Here is a 19,320-nt window from a genome sequence, read left to right on the forward strand (position 1 = left end):
CCAAACAGCAGGTGATCAAAAGAGATTAACAAGCCCAGCAGAGAAGTTAGCAGAGTGCCAGAATCCGTAATATCCACAGATATTGAAGCCGCCATGACAGTTGGCGATGCCTGCAAAAATCTATATATGACACACTACTTCCATTTACAGCTTCCTACATGCCACTGTATTACAAGGAGCAAATGCTTGCTGTAATGACTCCACATCCGACAATACAGATATGGTACTGAGACACTGCACTCTTGCTATGCTGCTCACACTCCATAATCTGCCGCCCAGCATGTGAAACATATCCCTTTCTCCAAAAATTAGGAGAGTAATGTTAAATGTGTCCATGACATTTTTCAAAGAAAGAATGAATGAAAAATACCAAATGTTCATAAGAAACGTTGTCACAGCAGTAAAAAATGACTGCCACACAAACAGAAATCTATGTGAGACCGGTGTTCTCCTATAGAACTCCGTTAGGTCTGGCTGGCAATACCTTAAGGCCGCTTTACATGCAACAACATCGCTAATGAGATATCGTTGGGGTCACGGAATTCGTGACGCACATCCGGCTTCGTTAGCAACGTCGTTGCGTGTGACACCCACAAGCGACCGCTAACGATCAGAAATACTCACCAAATCGTTGATCGTTGACACATCGTTCATTTTCCAAATATCGTTGCTCGTGGTGGACGCAGGTTGTTCGTTGTTCCTGAAGCAGCACACATCGCTACGTGTGACACCCCAGGAACGACGAACAACTGCATTCCTGCGTCCTCCGGCAATGAGGTAGGAGTGATGTGAATGCGGCTGCTCTCCGCCGCTCCGTTCCTATTGGTGGCCTGCTGATTGACGTCGCTGTGACGTCGCACGAACCGTCCCCTTAAAAAAGAGGCTGTTCGCTGCCCACAGCGACGTCGCTAGGAAGGTAAGTCCGTTTGACGCGTCCTAGCGAGATTGTTCGCCATGGGCAGCGACTTGCCCATGACGCACAAATGACGAGGGCGGGTGCGATCGCTAGCAACATCGCTAGCGATGTCGCAGCGTGTAAAGCGGCCTTTACATTTACATGGTAGAAGGTAGAAAGGGGTTATCAAGAAGACTCCAACAAAAGTTTCAACATACAAATCAGCACAATAACTTTCTAATTCTACTCTCATTTGCAAACAATTACATTACATTCTTCCAAACAAGTTTCATAAAGCATTGTAGTGTGCAGTATTGTGCAATAAAGCACAATGGATTAACAATGCTACGTGTATATCCCAAGTGGCTTGGGATGCTGCCCTTTTGCTACCATCCATGCTGAGAAGTGAAACTTCATTGTTTAGCTCAGAAATCAATACATGCGACCCTGTTTACTGCTAAACTAATATGAGACAATGTTTCTTTCTTCTAAACTTGATTTTGCATTGAAAAGAGCAGAAAGCTATAATTTGAAAGGAATTGTGCTAATCTTTCTTTTATCCACACTTTTGTAGAACTAGGTTAGAACTAGAACAATAGATACACTGAAAACCTTAACATAATACTTCATTATATTTCAAGGCCGCGTTAGTTATACAAGTTGTTATTCGCTTTGAACAGACTCAGAAAATAAATCTTGTATATTCACTAATTAAACTTCTTAACTTCTTTAGTCTTAACAGAAGCCCAAAGGGCTTTATTGACTAGTTTGCCACTGTGAATTAATCTTCATTTGGATTTTTTTTATTTATACTTTACAGAAAAGGCTTCATTCAATAATGCTCGATATAGCCACTGGCAGTATACTGACCTGCTGGGAAAAATGAGCTTTTTACTATTATGTTTAGCTTGATAGGAAACAAAGTTATTACAATCACATAGGTTAATGCCATAAATAAACTATACACTATTGGATTGTTGATTGTAGGCAACATTAATATGTAATAAAATTTTAGATATTAACCCATGAAGGACTTGTTCCCTAAAATAATTGACTTGACGGAGCTCTTAGAAGAACACTGCTGTACTGTTATGCTATACTGACGTGTGCTATGTGCCCATTCAATCAGGATTGGAACAATGCTTGTGTAAGGGTACCGTCACACTTTAGCAACGCTCCAGCGATCCCACCAGTGATCTGACCTCGTCAGGATCGCTGGTGGATTGCTACATGGTCGCTGGTGAGCTGTCAATCAGGCAGATCTCACCAGCGACCACTGACCAGCCCCCAGCCAGCAGCGACGCGTGGAAGCGACGCTGCACTTAGTAACCAAGGTAAATATCGGGTAACCAAGGACTTGGTTACCCGATATTTACCTTTGTTACCAGCGCACACCGCTTAGCGCTGGCTCCCTGCACTCCTAGCCACAGTAGACATCAGGTTAATCAGCAAACCGCTGTGCTTATTTACCCGATCTGTACTCCAGCTACATATGCAGGGAGCAGGGAGCCGGCACTGACAGCGTGAGAGCGACGGTGCTAGTAACTAATGTAAATATCGGGTAACCAAGAAAGGGCTTTCCTTGGTTACCCGATATTTACCTTAGTTACAGCTTACCGCAGGCTGCCAGAAGCCGGCTCCTGTTCCCTGCATATTCAGATCGTTGCTCTCTCGCTGTCACACACAGCGATGTGTGCTTCACAGCGGGAGAGCAATGTCAAAAACATGAACCAGAGCTGTGTGTAACGAGCAGCGATCTCACAGCAGGGGCCAGATCGCTGCTCAGTGTCACACAGAGCGAGATCGCTAATGAGGTCACTGCTGCGTCACCAAAACCATGACTCAGCAGCGATCTCGATAGCGATCTCGTTATGTGTGAAGCACCCCTAAGGCTAGCCATACACTTTTAACAGCTGTCAGATGAACAATGCTTTTAATGGCTGTCAGCCGATAGTTATCTCAGCCGACACTCCCATACTGAGGATTAAAAATATATGGTGTGCACTCAGTAATTGAAAAAATTTTTTTGAGGTGCTAGTGAGTGGACCAAGGTCCAGACTATCATATATAATACAGACACTGCACTCTCTTATTCAAAGAACGAGGTATATGAAGACCAACACAATTGCTTTAGTTCAAAAGATTTTTTTGTTTTTTTATTTTTATATTTTCAATGCTAGAGGGCAATAAAAGTGATTATAATACATAAGGTGGGACGTTTCGGCCATAACACTGGCCTTCTTCACGCCGTATTACACTAGAAAAAGGGTAGAAATAAGACAAAATAAATATACATGGAAAAACGGAGGGAAAAAGAAGAAAAAGGGTTTTTTTTACATATAAATACATATATACATATTTAGGTACTTTCTTAATAATAGTAAGGAATCTTAATCCATGTCATTGTCAGGTCATTGGACATATAATATGCAACTCTATACAGTAAGTTACTATAGATGTATTAGTAAAAAGAAAGGACAATGGTGACAGTAGTGAAGGTGGCAATACAGCACCTACCTCCAAAGAAGTGGGGGAAAGAAACCAAATTGGTTCCAATAGATGCAGGGAGTGTGTACAGAGGAATATAGAGTAGGGGGACACCCTAGGTATTTTTCTACTGGTCACGGAAGGTAATACCTGCAAATAAAGGTAAACAGGGTAAGATTGATGAAACCCCTGACTAAGGTAAGTATACCCGGGTGAGCATACCTGGTGGATAAGGTGTCTCAGGGTATGATTGTTCTGGAAAGGTCTAGTAAGTGCATCAGCAGAGCATTTTAACTTATGGTTTCTAGAAGATGGAAAAGAGAGTCAAAGTGGTTTTAACAGGTAGGTTCTCAGTTTAATATCTATGGTGTTTAGACCAACTACCTTGTAATAATGCACAACCTTAGTCCAGTATTTATTGGAATAGTGTAGAAACCTGGTCTGGATTTAATTTTTTCAGATACGGGATCACGTTTTATGTCCTATAGGGCAGGGAACATGTACTGTTAGGAGGTGCAGTATAACTATAGTAAAAGGTTATCAAAGAGCAGGTGGTACCTTATTGGACTCCACATGTGAAGTATAGCTAAAGGTATGCACTGAAAAGGTCTTTGCAATGGGTAATTCCTATAGGAAGAAATAGGCAGAGCTGATTCAGGATAAATCAATGCACTTAATGTTACTGGTGTAGAATATGAGGATATTATACCTTTGGACCGTCCAGACTACTTTCCACCACTTGCAGAGAGGGGGAATATGCAGCAAAAGACTTGCTATTATCTAGAAAGGGTAATGTGCAACAGGGTTGGATACAGGTACTAGGACATGTAAATCCTGATATTCTGGAGCAGTTTGTCCCAAAACACATTACCTGTAAGATCCTTCAACAGGAGATGTGTGCAGGGCGATTTGAGGTGTCCCTCTATGGGATAGAGAGTCGAATTAGTGAAATGAAAGTAGTAATAAAAAAGGTGATCCGGTTGGAGGGGTTGTGATGTAGCGTCCTACCTTAGAAGGCCGTCTTCCCAGACTGTGGCTGCTGCAAATGGAGACTGCGTCTGCCGGCTATTTACTTCCGAAAACCGGAAGTTACGTCAGACGCCGGCGCATGCGCAGTAGCGTAGTGCGCTCGTATTAGTACAAATATAGTACCGTTAGGTATGTATTAGAGGAGCCGGCGCCTGCGCAGTTGGCAATTTTCAGTACTTAGTAAGATAATCGTACTGGGAAGACGCTTATCCTTCTATGTAGATGTTTATGTGTATTTAAATGGTAAGAGGTTACAGGCTAAGAGAGGGGAGTAGGAGATGGCAGGCATAGTGCAGGAGCAAGTATCCGTATTGAACGGCACATATACAATAGTAAATAGAAAACAAGGGATATATACACTGCGAATAGGAACCTAGACATAGGCAAAAAATAGCACCGGAAATATGTCATCATAGTATTGCTTATGCGTACTCCTTTAAGACCTGGAAGGAAAAGGTTAATGCACAACGTATAAGGGTCCCAATATGCTACGTAGTGCAAGGACAGTACAGTGTCTATAACAATCTATCGTGGTGTTAATCTATACTTTACCCTCTAATAGTGAGTGCGCAGTGGAGGCAGAAGTGGTAGTAGAAGTTTTTCTTAGGCTTTCTGTAAAAAATTACAAGAAATCAGCACTTAGTTATGGCATAGAGAATGTTTATAGATGTATACACTTTAAGTGGGCCAATCCATTTCTCTATTGAGCCCTTTGGGTGCTAGGGTTTCGAGTTTATAGATCCAGAAACTTTCCCGTTTTTTCAGAAGCTCTATGTGGTTACCGCCACGTCTAGGTCTGTGTACTCTATCAATAACCTGAAACCGCAATTGCGCCACACTGTGCCTGGCCTCATGAAAATGAGAGGGGATGGGAAGCCATATTTTCCCACATCTAATCGTGGATTTGTGGCTGGCAATTCTGTCACCTACATGCTGTGTGGTCTCACCGACATATAGCAAACCACAGGGACATTTGATAAGGTATATCACGAAGTTACTTTCACATGTAAAATGTTCTTTGATATGGAAGCTTTTTCCGGACCTGGGGTGTACAAAATGGTCTCCCTTGATGACATTTGAGCAAGAGGCGCAATTGAGACATGGAAAGGTGCCAGTGCGTTTAGGTGCCAAAAGTGTTTGGGTATTGGATTTGTCACTGCCCACATCTGCTTTAACCAGGGAGTCTTTTATGTTAGGTGGTCTCCTTTTACACATTAGTGGAGGAAGGATGAATGATCCAATATCTGGATACGCCTTTCTAAGCAGTGGCCAATGTCGATGGATGATATTATATACTAGGGGCATGGAAGGGTGATGTGTATGTACAAATGGGATCCTGTCGTATTTAATTGTCTCCTCCCTCAGGGGAGTAGGAAGAAGTGCCCTTTCCTTCTCTGCTCTTAGTAGGGTCTCAGGGTAGTTCCGTGTCAGGAACCTCTCAGTCATCTCTTCCAGTCTCTGCTCTCTGGTGGTATCATTAGAGACTATACGGGTAATCCTTTTGAATTGCGACCTCGGCAAGCTATTTTTGATGGATTTTGGGTGGCAGCTGTTGTACAGGAGCATGCAATTACGGTCCGTAGGCTTGCGGTATAGGTCAGTGGATAGAAGACCACTGTCATCTTTTCTTATATATGTGTCAAGGAAATTAATTTCCCTTGGATGGTAGTTCAGTGTGAATTTAATCTCCGGCCATACACTATTGATGTATTTATCAAAGTTTAGTAAGCTGGTAATGTCCCCCTGCCAGATGCAGAATACATCGTCGATGTAACGGACCCAAAGAAGGGCCAGTTCATCGAATGATGGATAAGAGTAAATGTATCGGTTTTCAAAAAAGTCCATGAAGAGGTTAGCATACGCCGGGGCTACATTAGATCCCATCGCGGTCCCGTGGCATTGGATATAGAAATCATCCTTAAATAGAAAATAATTCTCATTTAGGACCAGTTCTAAAAGAGCTAAGATGAAATCGACTGTGTCATGTTCAAAGTTAGTGTCATCTAATGCCATTTTGGTGGCCTTGATACCCTTAGCATGTGAGATAGAAGTATAAAGGCTGGCAACGTCCCATGTACAGAGGAGGTTGTTAGGAGATATTGAACCTAAGCTTCTGATTTTTTGGAGAAAACTATTCGTATCCAATATGAAGGACCTGGTCTTTTTAGTCAGAGGGGTAAGAATTTTTTCGAGGTAGATGGAAAGAGGTGAGAGGATGGACTCAGTGGATGCTACGATAGGTCGGCCGGGGGGGTTTGTGAGTGACTTATGTATTTTGGGTAGTACATAGAAGACAGGAGTTATAGGATGTGTTTTAGTTAGGAAAGAACGAGTAGAGGAATCAATAATGCCTTTGTCTTGATAAATGGTTAGCAAATTCTGAATTTTGTGTTGGATTCTGAAAACTGGATCAAATGGTATTTTTTGGTAGGTGGAAGTATCATCAAGTTGACGTTTCACTTCATTTATATAGTCATGTGTATTCAGAATCACAATAGCCCCTCCTTTATCAGCCGGCTTGAGGGTTATCATTTTATTGTTCCTCAATGTAGTTATAGCCAGTTTTTCAGATTTACTGATATTGCTGTGTGTCGGGTAAAAACCCAGTTTATGTTCATGAATATTGTCTTTGATATCACGGTCGACCAATGATATGAAAGTTTCTACTGCGTGGTTGGTTTTAGGTGGCATAAAGGAACTAGGATTATACAGACCCAGTGTTCTAATATTGGTCTCATTAGGTGGTGCTGGTGGGTTCCTAGTTTGTGAGGGATTAGTGCCGAAGTGAGTTTTAAGTCTAATGGATCTGTAGAACCTCTGGATGTCCTTTTCCAAGGTAAAAGCATCCCACTTAGGTGTCGTGCAAAAGGTGAGCCCTTTATTCAATACAGCTAGTTCGTCTGGTGCCAGGGTGTAGTCAGAGATGTTGATAACTAAATTGGGACCCTTACCTGTGATCGCAAGGTCATTGCCCAGTCTCCGCCTCCCCCTCCTCGACCTCCTCGTGGGTTTGTTTTTCTTTTCCCAAGTCCTAAAAAAGGGGCTGCACTTGTATGGCTGCCACTGGATTCGCTTCCGGATGAGGCTGAATGATAGTTCGGTGGTCTTCTCCATTGGCGTGTGTTGTTTGTTTGCCAGTCTTTCCATCTGTAGACTCTATTTTGTAGATAATCGTCAGTATCTCTCTGAAACTTCTGTCTTTTCTTATACTCTAGATTTTTTTTGAATTCTTTCAGGGTATCGTCCGCCTTCTTTCTGAAGGTGGCAAGGTCTCCAGGGGTCAGGCTATCCGCTAATTGGGATTCTATGGTTATAATTTTGTCTCTAGACTCTTTAATGGCAATTTGGAGGTGTTCAATAGTTAGGACAATTATATCCAAAGAACACTTATTCAAGATTTGTTGGTACTTTTTACAATAGACCTCGTTATTTGAAAAAAGAGTGGGTCTCAAATTGCATCTAAGGCCCCTTGGGATACGACTTTGTCTAAAATATTCTGCTAGGGTGGTGCAATGGAGATCGAGGGAAATTAGTGTGCGATTCTCCTTTTCCCAATCTCTAGACCTAACCTCTCTAATTGGGGTCTTGAGGAATTCGGTAGAGTTAGTAACTTGAGATAGTATATTGTTACAGGTAGTATCATCGTATGCAAAAGTATCCAAAGACATGGAAAAAGCTGGTGCAGTACACCAAGAACAGTACGTTAACTAAAAATATATGGTGTGCACTCAGTAATTGAAAACATTTTTTTGAGGTGCTAGTGAGTGGACCAAGGTCCAGACTATCATATATAATACAGACACTGCACTCTCTTATTCAAAGAACGAGGTATATGAAGACCAACACAATTGCTTTAGTTCAAAAGATTTTTTTGTTTTTTTATTTTTATATTTTCAATGCTAGAGGGCAATAAAAGTGATTATAATACATAAGGTGGGACGTTTCGGCCATAACACTGGCCTTCTTCACGCCGTATTACACTAAAAAAAGGGTAGAAATAAGACAAAATAAATATACATGGAAAAACGGAGGGAAAAAGAAGAAAAAGGGGTTTTTTTTACATATAAATACATATATACATATTTAGGTACTTTCTTAATAATAGTAAGGAATCTTAATCCATGTCATTGTCAGGTCATTGGACATATAATATGCAACTCTATACAGTAAGTTACTATAGATGTATTAGTAAAAAGAAAGGACAATGGTGACAGTAGTGAAGGTGGCAATACAGCACCTACCTCCAAAGAAGTGGGGGAAAGAAACCAAATTGGTTCCAATAGATGCAGGGAGTGTGTACAGAGGAATATCCCAAGGGGCCTTAGATGCAATTTGAGACCCACTCTTTTTTCAAATAACGAGGTCTATTGTAAAAAGTACCAACAAATCTTGAATAAGTGTTCTTTGGATATAATTGTCCTAACTATTGAACACCTCCAAATTGCCATTAAAGAGTCTAGAGACAAAATTATAACCATAGAATCCCAATTAGCGGATAGCCTGACCCCTGGAGACCTTGCCACCTTCAGAAAGAAGGCGGACGATACCCTGAAAGAATTCAAAAAAAATCTAGAGTATAAGAAAAGACAGAAGTTTCAGAGAGATACTGACGATTATCTACAAAATAGAGTCTACAGATGGAAAGACTGGCAAACAAACAACACACGCCAATGGAGAAGACCACCGAACTATCATTCAGCCTCATCCGGAAGCGAATCCAGTGGCAGCCATACAAGTGCAGCCCCTTTTTTAGGACTTGGGAAAAGAAAAACAAACCCACGAGGAGGTCGAGGAGGGGGAGGCGGAGACTGGGCAATGACCTTGCGATCACAGGTAAGGGTCCCAATTTAGTTATCAACATCTCTGACTACACCCTGGCACCAGACGAACTAGCTGTATTGAATAAAGGGCTCACCTTTTGCACGACACCTAAGTGGGATGCTTTTACCTTGGAAAAGGACATCCAGAGGTTCTACAGATCCATTAGACTTAAAACTCACTTCGGCACTAATCCCTCACAAACTAGGAACCCACCAGCACCACCTAATGAGACCAATATTAGAACACTGGGTCTGTATAATCCTAGTTCCTTTATGCCACCTAAAACCAACCACGCAGTAGAAACTTTCATATCATTGGTCGACCGTGATATCAAAGACAATATTCATGAACATAAACTGGGTTTTTACCCGACACACAGCAATATCAGTAAATCTGAAAAACTGGCTATAACTACATTGAGGAACAATAAAATGATAACCCTCAAGCCGGCTGATAAAGGAGGGGCTATTGTGATTCTGAATACACATGACTATATAAATGAAGTGAAACGTCAACTTGATGATACTTCCACCTACCAAAAAATACCATTTGATCCAGTTTTCAGAATCCAACACAAAATTCAGAATTTGCTAACCATTTATCAAGACAAAGGCATTATTGATTCCTCTACTCGTTCTTTCCTAACTAAAACACATCCTATAACTCCTGTCTTCTATGTACTACCCAAAATACATAAGTCACTCACAAACCCCCCCGGCCGACCTATCGTAGCATCCACTGAGTCCATCCTCTCACCTCTTTCCATCTACCTCGAAAAAATTCTTACCCCTCTGACTAAAAAGACCAGGTCCTTCATATTGGATACGAATAGTTTTCTCCAAAAAATCAGAAGCTTAGGTTCAATATCTCCTAACAACCTCCTCTGTACATGGGACGTTGCCAGCCTTTATACTTCTATCTCACATGCTAAGGGTATCAAGGCCACCAAAATGGCATTAGATGACACTAACTTTGAACATGACACAGTCGATTTCATCTTAGCTCTTTTAGAACTGGTCCTAAATGAGAATTATTTTCTATTTAAGGATGATTTCTATATCCAATGCCACGGGACCGCGATGGGATCTAATGTAGCCCCGGCGTATGCTAACCTCTTCATGGACTTTTTTGAAAACCGATACATTTACTCTTATCCATCATTCGATGAACTGGCCCTTCTTTGGGTCCGTTACATCGACGATGTATTCTGCATCTGGCAGGGGGACATTACCAGCTTACTAAACTTTGATAAATACATCAATAGTGTATGGCCGGAGATTAAATTCACACTGAACTACCATCCAAGGGAAATTAATTTCCTTGACACATATATAAGAAAAGATGACAGTGGTCTTCTATCCACTGACCTATACCGCAAGCCTACGGACCGTAATTGCATGCTCCTGTACAACAGCTGCCACCCAAAATCCATCAAAAATAGCTTGCCGAGGTCGCAATTCAAAAGGATTACCCGTATAGTCTCTAATGATACCACCAGAGAGCAGAGACTGGAAGAGATGACTGAGAGGTTCCTGACACGGAACTACCCTGAGACCCTACTAAGAGCAGAGAAGGAAAGGGCACTTCTTCCTACTCCCCTGAGGGAGGAGACAATTAAATACGACAGGATCCCATTTGTACATACACATCACCCTTCCATGCCCCTAGTATATAATATCATCCATCGACATTGGCCACTGCTTAGAAAGGCGTATCCAGATATTGGATCATTCATCCTTCCTCCACTAATGTGTAAAAGGAGACCACCTAACATAAAAGACTCCCTGGTTAAAGCAGATGTGGGCAGTGACAAATCCAATACCCAAACACTTTTGGCACCTAAACGCACTGGCACCTTTCCATGTCTCAATTGCGCCTCTTGCTCAAATGTCATCAAGGGAGACCATTTTGTACACCCCAGGTCCGGAAAAAGCTTCCATATCAAAGAACATTTTACATGTGAAAGTAACTTCGTGATATACCTTATCAAATGTCCCTGTGGTTTGCTATATGTCGGTGAGACCACACAGCATGTAGGTGACAGAATTGCCAGCCACAAATCCACGATTAGATGTGGGAAAATATGGCTTCCCATCCCCTCTCATTTTCATGAGGCCAGGCACAGTGTGGCGCAATTGCGGTTTCAGGTTATTGATAGAGTACACAGACCTAGACGTGGCGGTAACCACATAGAGCTTCTGAAAAAACGGGAAAGTTTCTGGATCTATAAACTCGAAACCCTAGCACCCAAAGGGCTCAATAGAGAAATGGATTGGCCCACTTAAAGTGTATACATCTATAAACATTCTCTATGCCATAACTAAGTGCTGATTTCTTGTAATTTTTTACAGAAAGCCTAAGAAAAACTTCTACTACCACTTCTGCCTCCACTGCGCACTCACTATTAGAGGGTAAAGTATAGATTAACACCACGATAGATTGTTATAGACACTGTACTGTCCTTGCACTACGTAGCATATTGGGACCCTTATACGTTGTGCATTAACCTTTTCCTTCCAGGTCTTAAAGGAGTACGCATAAGCAATACTATGATGACATATTTCCGGTGCTATTTTTTGCCTATGTCTAGGTTCCTATTCGCAGTGTATATATCCCTTGTTTTCTATTTACTATTGTATATGTGCCGTTCAATACGGATACTTGCTCCTGCACTATGCCTGCCATCTCCTACTCCCCTCTCTTAGCCTGTAACCTCTTACCATTTAAATACACATAAACATCTACATAGAAGGATAAGCGTCTTCCCAGTACGATTATCTTACTAAGTACTGAAAATTGCCAACTGCGCAGGCGCCGGCTCCTCTAATACATACCTAACGGTACTATATTTGTACTAATACGAGCGCACTACGCTACTGCGCATGCGCCGGCGTCTGACGTAACTTCCGGTTTTCGGAAGTAAATAGCCGGCAGACGCAGTCTCCATTTGCAGCAGCCACAGTCTGGGAAGACGGCCTTCTAAGGTAGGACGCTACATCACAACCCCTCCAACCGGATCACCTTTTTTATTACTACTTTCATTTCACTAATTCGACTCTCTATCCCATAGAGGGACACCTCAAATCGCCCTGCACACATCTCCTGTTGAAGGATCTTACAGGTAATGTGTTTTGGGACAAACTGCTCCAGAATATCAGGATTTACATGTCCTAGTACCTGTATCCAACCCTGTTGCACATTACCCTTTCTAGATAATAGCAAGTCTTTTGCTGCATATTCCCCCTCTCTGCAAGTGGTGGAAAGTAGTCTGGACGGTCCAAAGGTATAATATCCTCATATTCTACACCAGTAACATTAAGTGCATTGATTTATCCTGAATCAGCTCTGCCTATTTCTTCCTATAGGAATTACCCATTGCAAAGACCTTTTCAGTGCATACCTTTAGCTATACTTCACATGTGGAGTCCAATAAGGTACCACCTGCTCTTTGATAACCTTTTACTATAGTTATACTGCACCTCCTAACAGTACATGTTCCCTGCCCTATAGGACATAAAACGTGATCCCGTATCTGAAAAAATTAAATCCAGACCAGGTTTCTACACTATTCCAATAAATACTGGACTAAGGTTGTGCATTATTACAAGGTAGTTGGTCTAAACACCATAGATATTAAACTGAGAACCTACCTGTTAAAACCACTTTGACTCTCTTTTCCATCTTCTAGAAACCATAAGTTAAAATGCTCTGCTGATGCACTTACTAGACCTTTCCAGAACAATCATACCCTGAGACACCTTATCCACCAGGTATGCTCACCCGGGTATACTTACCTTAGTCAGGGGTTTCATCAATCTTACCCTGTTTACCTTTATTTGCAGGTATTACCTTCCGTGACCAGTAGAAAAATACCTAGGGTGTCCCCCTACTCTATATTCCTCTGTACACACTCCCTGCATCTATTGGAACCAATTTGGTTTCTTTCCCCCACTTCTTTGGAGGTAGGTGCTGTATTGCCACCTTCACTACTGTCACCATTGTCCTTTCTTTTTACTAATACATCTATAGTAACTTACTGTATAGAGTTGCATATTATATGTCCAATGACCTGACAATGACATGGATTAAGATTCCTTACTATTATTAAGAAAGTACCTAAATATGTATATATGTATTTATATGTAAAAAAAACCCTTTTTCTTCTTTTTCCCTCCGTTTTTCCATGTATATTTATTTTGTCTTATTTCTACCCTTTTTTTAGTGTAATACGGCGTGAAGAAGGCCAGTGTTATGGCCGAAACGTCCCACCTTATGTATTATAATCACTTTTATTGCCCTCTAGCATTGAAAATATAAAAATAAAAAAACAAAAAAATCTTTTGAACTAAAGCAATTGTGTTGGTCTTCATATACCTCGTTCTTTGAATAAGAGAGTGCAGTGTCTGTATTATATACTCCCATACTGAGGAACGCTTGCTCCTGTGTTCTCTATGAGAAACCCTCTGGATGACACATGACCTATCTCAGGGAGAACAACGCAGTTGGCAGTTTATAATCAGACAAGGCCAATCGACATATTTCCAGACCATCAGTTGGCCGGTGTCCTCGTACAAATAGACTGTGATCTGAGCCTATTGATATTGTCGGAGACAAAATATATTGACCTCATTGTTTGCATAAAAACACTCTGTTAATCTGTTGTTACTACAGTATATTTCAGGTCAATCAATTTTCAGTCACACTGAGTAACTAAACAGCTACAGCAGCTCTCTATATCACTTGAATCTTCAAATTATTCTTCAGTGACTGAGACCTCCACTCCCACATTCAAAATGGTTCAGCAGTGCAGTAGTACACCACAATCAGATTAGGTTTTTTTCTATTCCTATATGGAATGAGCTCTGCACTCTTATCTGCTCAAATAATAATCCTTGATATGCAACCTTAAGCAAATAAATGGAAGAAAGGACGCCTAGCAGTCCGCCCCAAGTTTATAACTCTTAAAGGTAATGGGCTAGGATGGAACAGAAACTTGAGATGAAGAGAGTTCCCTGGGTCAGGAGCTCGTTAAGAGTCAGGAAGCTTGAAGCTAAGTTCAGCAAAATTGGAAAAGCCGCACCTCTAAGAGTGAAAAAATGTGGAACTATGTGGGAAGAATATGTCTTTCACGGGCTCTACTGTGGTGCTAAGTGATAAAGCATGTAAAGCTGTTGGAGGCAGGAAAAAGTGAGGTTGAAGATGTAAAGAGACTGTGTATAGAGATGCTTTGTGTAGAAGAAGAAATGCACGAGACATTATGTACCCAATATTTACTGTACATAGTTGGCATTCAATGGGTGTTTAGTAAAACATTGTTTATTACGCACTGGTGGTTCTTCATTGAACTGATTAACATCTGGTCCTCTCCAGTTAAAGTCGATGGCATCATGAGGCCTTCAAAGGTGTTTCACCTCCATGGTTCAAAACTACACACCCAGCCAGGTCCCCCTCTTTCATGTAACATGCCGGGGCATAAAAGATGACTACCTCACCCAAAACTGCCGCCCTGCACCACATTACGTCTGCTCATACATTATGCTGCTCTCAGATGGAGTAGCAAAAATCTAGTGACAGATTCGCTTTAAAAATAACTTAAAAAGATAGAAAAGTAATAAACATGATTATGTTAAATTCTGCTGTGATCCCTCCAAAATGAAGATGAGAATCGATTTGCTGCAAATTTAATTTACTGTCGACTTTTTGGTAATTATCTGCACTTGGTCAATGCAATTGATTTGTGCTTTATGTGAATTACCAAAAACACCGCCCCCTTTACATAATGCAAAAGATTACTTCAACCGGAGAAGTCTACCATGACTTTTGATGCGGTAGTAGCTTGCAGCCATAACAACTCATGGTATAGCCCAGCCAATCAGGACATACAATCACAGTCTGCATAAGCCATTTTATGGTGAATCTGAATAGCTGAAGGATGTCACAACTTACAGCTTAGAAATAGGATGAGGTAGCCATAAATCACAGAAGAAACTGTAAGGCCACATGCACAGGATGAGTATTTGGTGAGGTTTTTTTACCTCAGTATTTGTAGCCAAAACCAGGAGTGGGTGATAAATACAGAAGTGGTTCCCGTGTTCTTATTATAATTTTTCTCTGATTGTCCCATTTCTGGTTTTGGCTTATGTGAGACTGTGACCGGGGTTATCTATGACGGCCGGTACGTCTCGCCCCGGTTGTGCTCACTCCATGCATAGAAAGCAACTCCACTCCAGGGTTTATGCTGTTTACCTGCAGGCTGAAAGGAGGGTTAAAAGGAAACAGGAACATGGGCGTGGGGCCTTAGTGTGAGGGAGTGAACACAACTCCCTGAGTGTCTGCCAGGGAAACACATGTATATTTTTTGTTGGACTTTTGGTTTGTGTAATAAACCGTGTGCTGTGACCATTGGTGCCTGGATCCCGTGTCTTCTGCCGTGCAGCCGACCACGTTACCTCACAGATGGTGGAGAATGTGGGCATGCCAGCCCGGTGAGGTGTAGCGTCCATCCCTGGTGACCCGGTAGCACATGTCCTGTATTCGAGCGGCTATACTACAGCCCAAACCCGGTGACGCCATGGAGGACATACTAAAGCAGCTGGCTCAGGCTAATGCACAGCAAGAACAGACCAATGCACACCTGCTCCGGTCGTTGGATCGTCAGCAGCAATCCTTGCAATTGCAGGAAAAAAGGCACCAAGAACAGATGGTTCTCCTGGCCAAGTCGATCCGTGCCGGACCGGCAGCAACAACCCCGGGACCGGGTGACGACGGCAGCGTCCTTGAAAGTGGTGAGACAAGCGTTGCAAAAGATGACCCCGGGGGATGATGTGGAAGCGTTCCTGGCGGTGTTTGAGCGGGTGTAATACTATTGTATGTTCTGAGGATTTCGATAGCGTTAGGGCAATGACAACCAGAGACGAGTTCTTGGTACAAGATGTTTATAATATGTAACCACGGTAGGTACAGAACGGAACAAACACAGCAGAACAAACACACGAAATACTTTCCCGAAACGGAGCGAAGGGAATTCCCGGGGCCACGCACCGGACTCCCCCAGGGAGACCACCAGAGCGAACCCCTATACAGGGACTGTCCGGCAATCACCCCGGAAGGCCTAAATGCGCAGCAGCCGGGACACAAGGGGCAAGTGGTAAAGTCCAGGAGTGTCCGTACGGGATGATAGTCCAGAGTGGTTACAAACCGGGGGGAAACCGGGCAGAAGTGCTGAACACAGACGGCAGACGGAGTCCAGGCACAGCTTGAAGAAACCGGGTATGGTCCAGAGTCGGTCGGTATTCTTTCAGGAGGATCCAAAGGCAATCAGGAAATAGAAGCAGCAAGGCAGGAGCACACAGCAAGCAGTATACTCAGGCACTGGACTAGGCTTAGAGGCGGCCTTTTAAGCAGCTGGACAGGAAGTAGGGCAACAGAACAGTAAACTCCATGTTAACCGAGGGCAAGCTTTTGTCAAAAGAGAAGTGGAAAACCCGGAAACCTGACATTACTCCCCCCCCCAGAAACGGCCTCAGGACGGATCAGGGCCAGGTTTGTCCGGGTACCGTCGATGAAACTGAGCAATCTTCCGGGGTGCCCGAATGTTACCCACCGGTTCCCAGGAATCGTCCTCGGGGGCGTACCCCTGCCAACGTACCAGATATTGAAGCCGACGACGATGGATCCGGGAGTCAATAATGTCCTCAACCACGAACTGCTCCTCGCCGTCGACCATCACAGGCGGAGGAGGAGGCACGACACGACCATGAAACGTATTAGGAGAAACGGGTTTGAGGAGAGAAACATGAAAGACCGGGTGTACCTTCAGATGGTGCGGTAACCGCAGCCGACAGGCCACAGGGCTCACGATCCCGGTGATCTTAAACGGACCGATGAATTTTTGACCCAGCTTCTGCGAAGGAACACCCAACCTCAGGTTTTTGGTGGATAACCATACAGAGTCCCCTACCTTATACATGGGTGCCGGTTTCCGGTGAGTGTCTGCTGACCTCTTGTAACGCTCCTGAGCCGTAGCCACAGTGTCCTTCAGAATCTCCAGATTTTGTCGTAGCTCTGTCACTCGGTCCTCCACGGCTGGCACCGAAACCGCTACGGGTGACCTAGGCAAAACATTCGGATGGTAACCCAAGTTAGCAAAAAAGGGCGTTACCTTAGTGGAGCTGCTCTGAGTGTTGTTATACGAGAACTCCGCCAACGGAAGCATCTTCAACCAATCGTCCTGCAGATGGCTGACATAACATCGAAGGTATTGTTCCAGGGTTTGATTAGTCCGTTCGGTTTGCCCATTTGTCTGAGGATGGTATGCAGAAGACAAACAGACATTAATCTGGAGTGCCGTACAAAACCCCTTCCAGAACCTAGACGTGAACTGCACGCCCCGGTCAGAGATGATCTCGTCTGGTACCCCATGCAATCGGAATACGTTCTGGATAACCAAATCCACTGTCTCTGCGGCTGAGGGAAGACCGGTACACGGAATAAAGTGAGCAGCTTTTGTCAACCGATCCACCACCACTAAAATGGTATTGTGACCGCCTGAGACCGGCAACTCCACAATAAAATCCATTGAGATAGACCCCCAAGGGCGAGATGGCACGGGTAACGGTTGGAGGAGTCCCGTAGGAGCCACACGAGGGACCTTGCACCGGGCACAAACCACACATGAGTGGACATAGTCCTGTACATCCTTTAAACAGGTAGGCCACCAGAAAAAACGGCTCAAAAATTCCTGCGTCTTCTGTACCCCCCTATGACCAGCCAACACGGAGTCATGGACTAACTTGAGAACCCGAAGTCTTACGACCTCCGGGACATAAATGCGTCGCTCTCTCAACCACACACCATTCCGAAGAACAAGAGTTACATCATTCGGGGGGCAGCAAGAAATACGTCACCATCATAGGCCAGCTTGATGTCCTTCCACAAGTCCTGGTCCTGGATTACTCCAACGAAATTGGCATCCGATAACACGGTCTGAGACGGGGTTCCAGGCACGGAGTCCACAGCGTGGATTCGGGACAAGGCATCGGCTTTCCCATTACGTGAACCTGGACGGTAGGTAACGATAAAATTGAACTGGTTAAGGAATAGGCTCCAACGGGCTTGCCGTGGAGACAGGCACCTGGCAGACTTAAGAAATTCCAGATTACGATGATCTGTGAGTACTATCACTTGCTGCGCGGCTCCCTGTAAGTGGTGTCTCCATTCCTTAAAAGCTGAAATAATCGCCAACAATTCCTTGTCCGCAATGTCATAGTTCCTTTCTGCAGGGGACAACCGGCGGGAAAAGAAAGCACACGGATGCAAGAGACTCTTGTCCCCAGTCCTTTGAGAAAGGATGGCCCCTAATGCATAGTCGGAAGCGTCGACTTCCACGATAAAGGGAAGAGCGGGATTCGGATGTACTAATATTGGCGCTGAGGTAAAACAAACCTTGAGACGATGGAAAGCTTCCTGGGCCTGGGTGGACCACACAAACTTCTGTCCTTTCTTGGTTAACAGAGTGATGGGACGAACGATCTCTGAAAAGTTACGGATAAAGCGTCGGTAAAAGTTGGCAAAACCGACAAAGCGTTGTACCTCTTTGATGTTTCCCGGTTCCGGCCAGTCTAGAATTGCTTGTATCTTGCCAGACTCCATGTTCAGTCCCTGAGGAGAGATGACATAACCTAAGAATTGTATTTGTGAGCAATGGAATTCGCATTTCTCCAGCTTAATGTACAGGTGGTTTTCCCTCAGCCGGGTAAGTACGGTCTTGACGTGCTCCTGGTGTTCCTGTAGGGAATCAGAAAAGATTAGGATATCGTCCAGATAAATCACCATGAATTGGTCCATTATATCCCTAAAAATATCGTTAACTAGATGTTGGAAAGCCGCGGGAGCGTTACAAAGTCCAAAAGGCATCACTAGGTACTCAAAATTTCCATACCGACATCGGAACGCGGTCTTCCACTCGTCTCCGGGACGTATGCGAAGTAGATTATATGCCCCACGGAGATCCAATTTAGTGAATATTTTTGCCTGTTGGACCCTCTCCAATAGCTCAGGAATCAACGGTAACGGATACCGGTTCCGGA

The sequence above is a fragment of the Anomaloglossus baeobatrachus genome, chromosome 6, assembly GCF_048569485.1.
Source record: "Anomaloglossus baeobatrachus isolate aAnoBae1 chromosome 6, aAnoBae1.hap1, whole genome shotgun sequence".
Lineage (NCBI taxonomy): Eukaryota > Metazoa > Chordata > Amphibia > Anura > Aromobatidae > Anomaloglossus > Anomaloglossus baeobatrachus.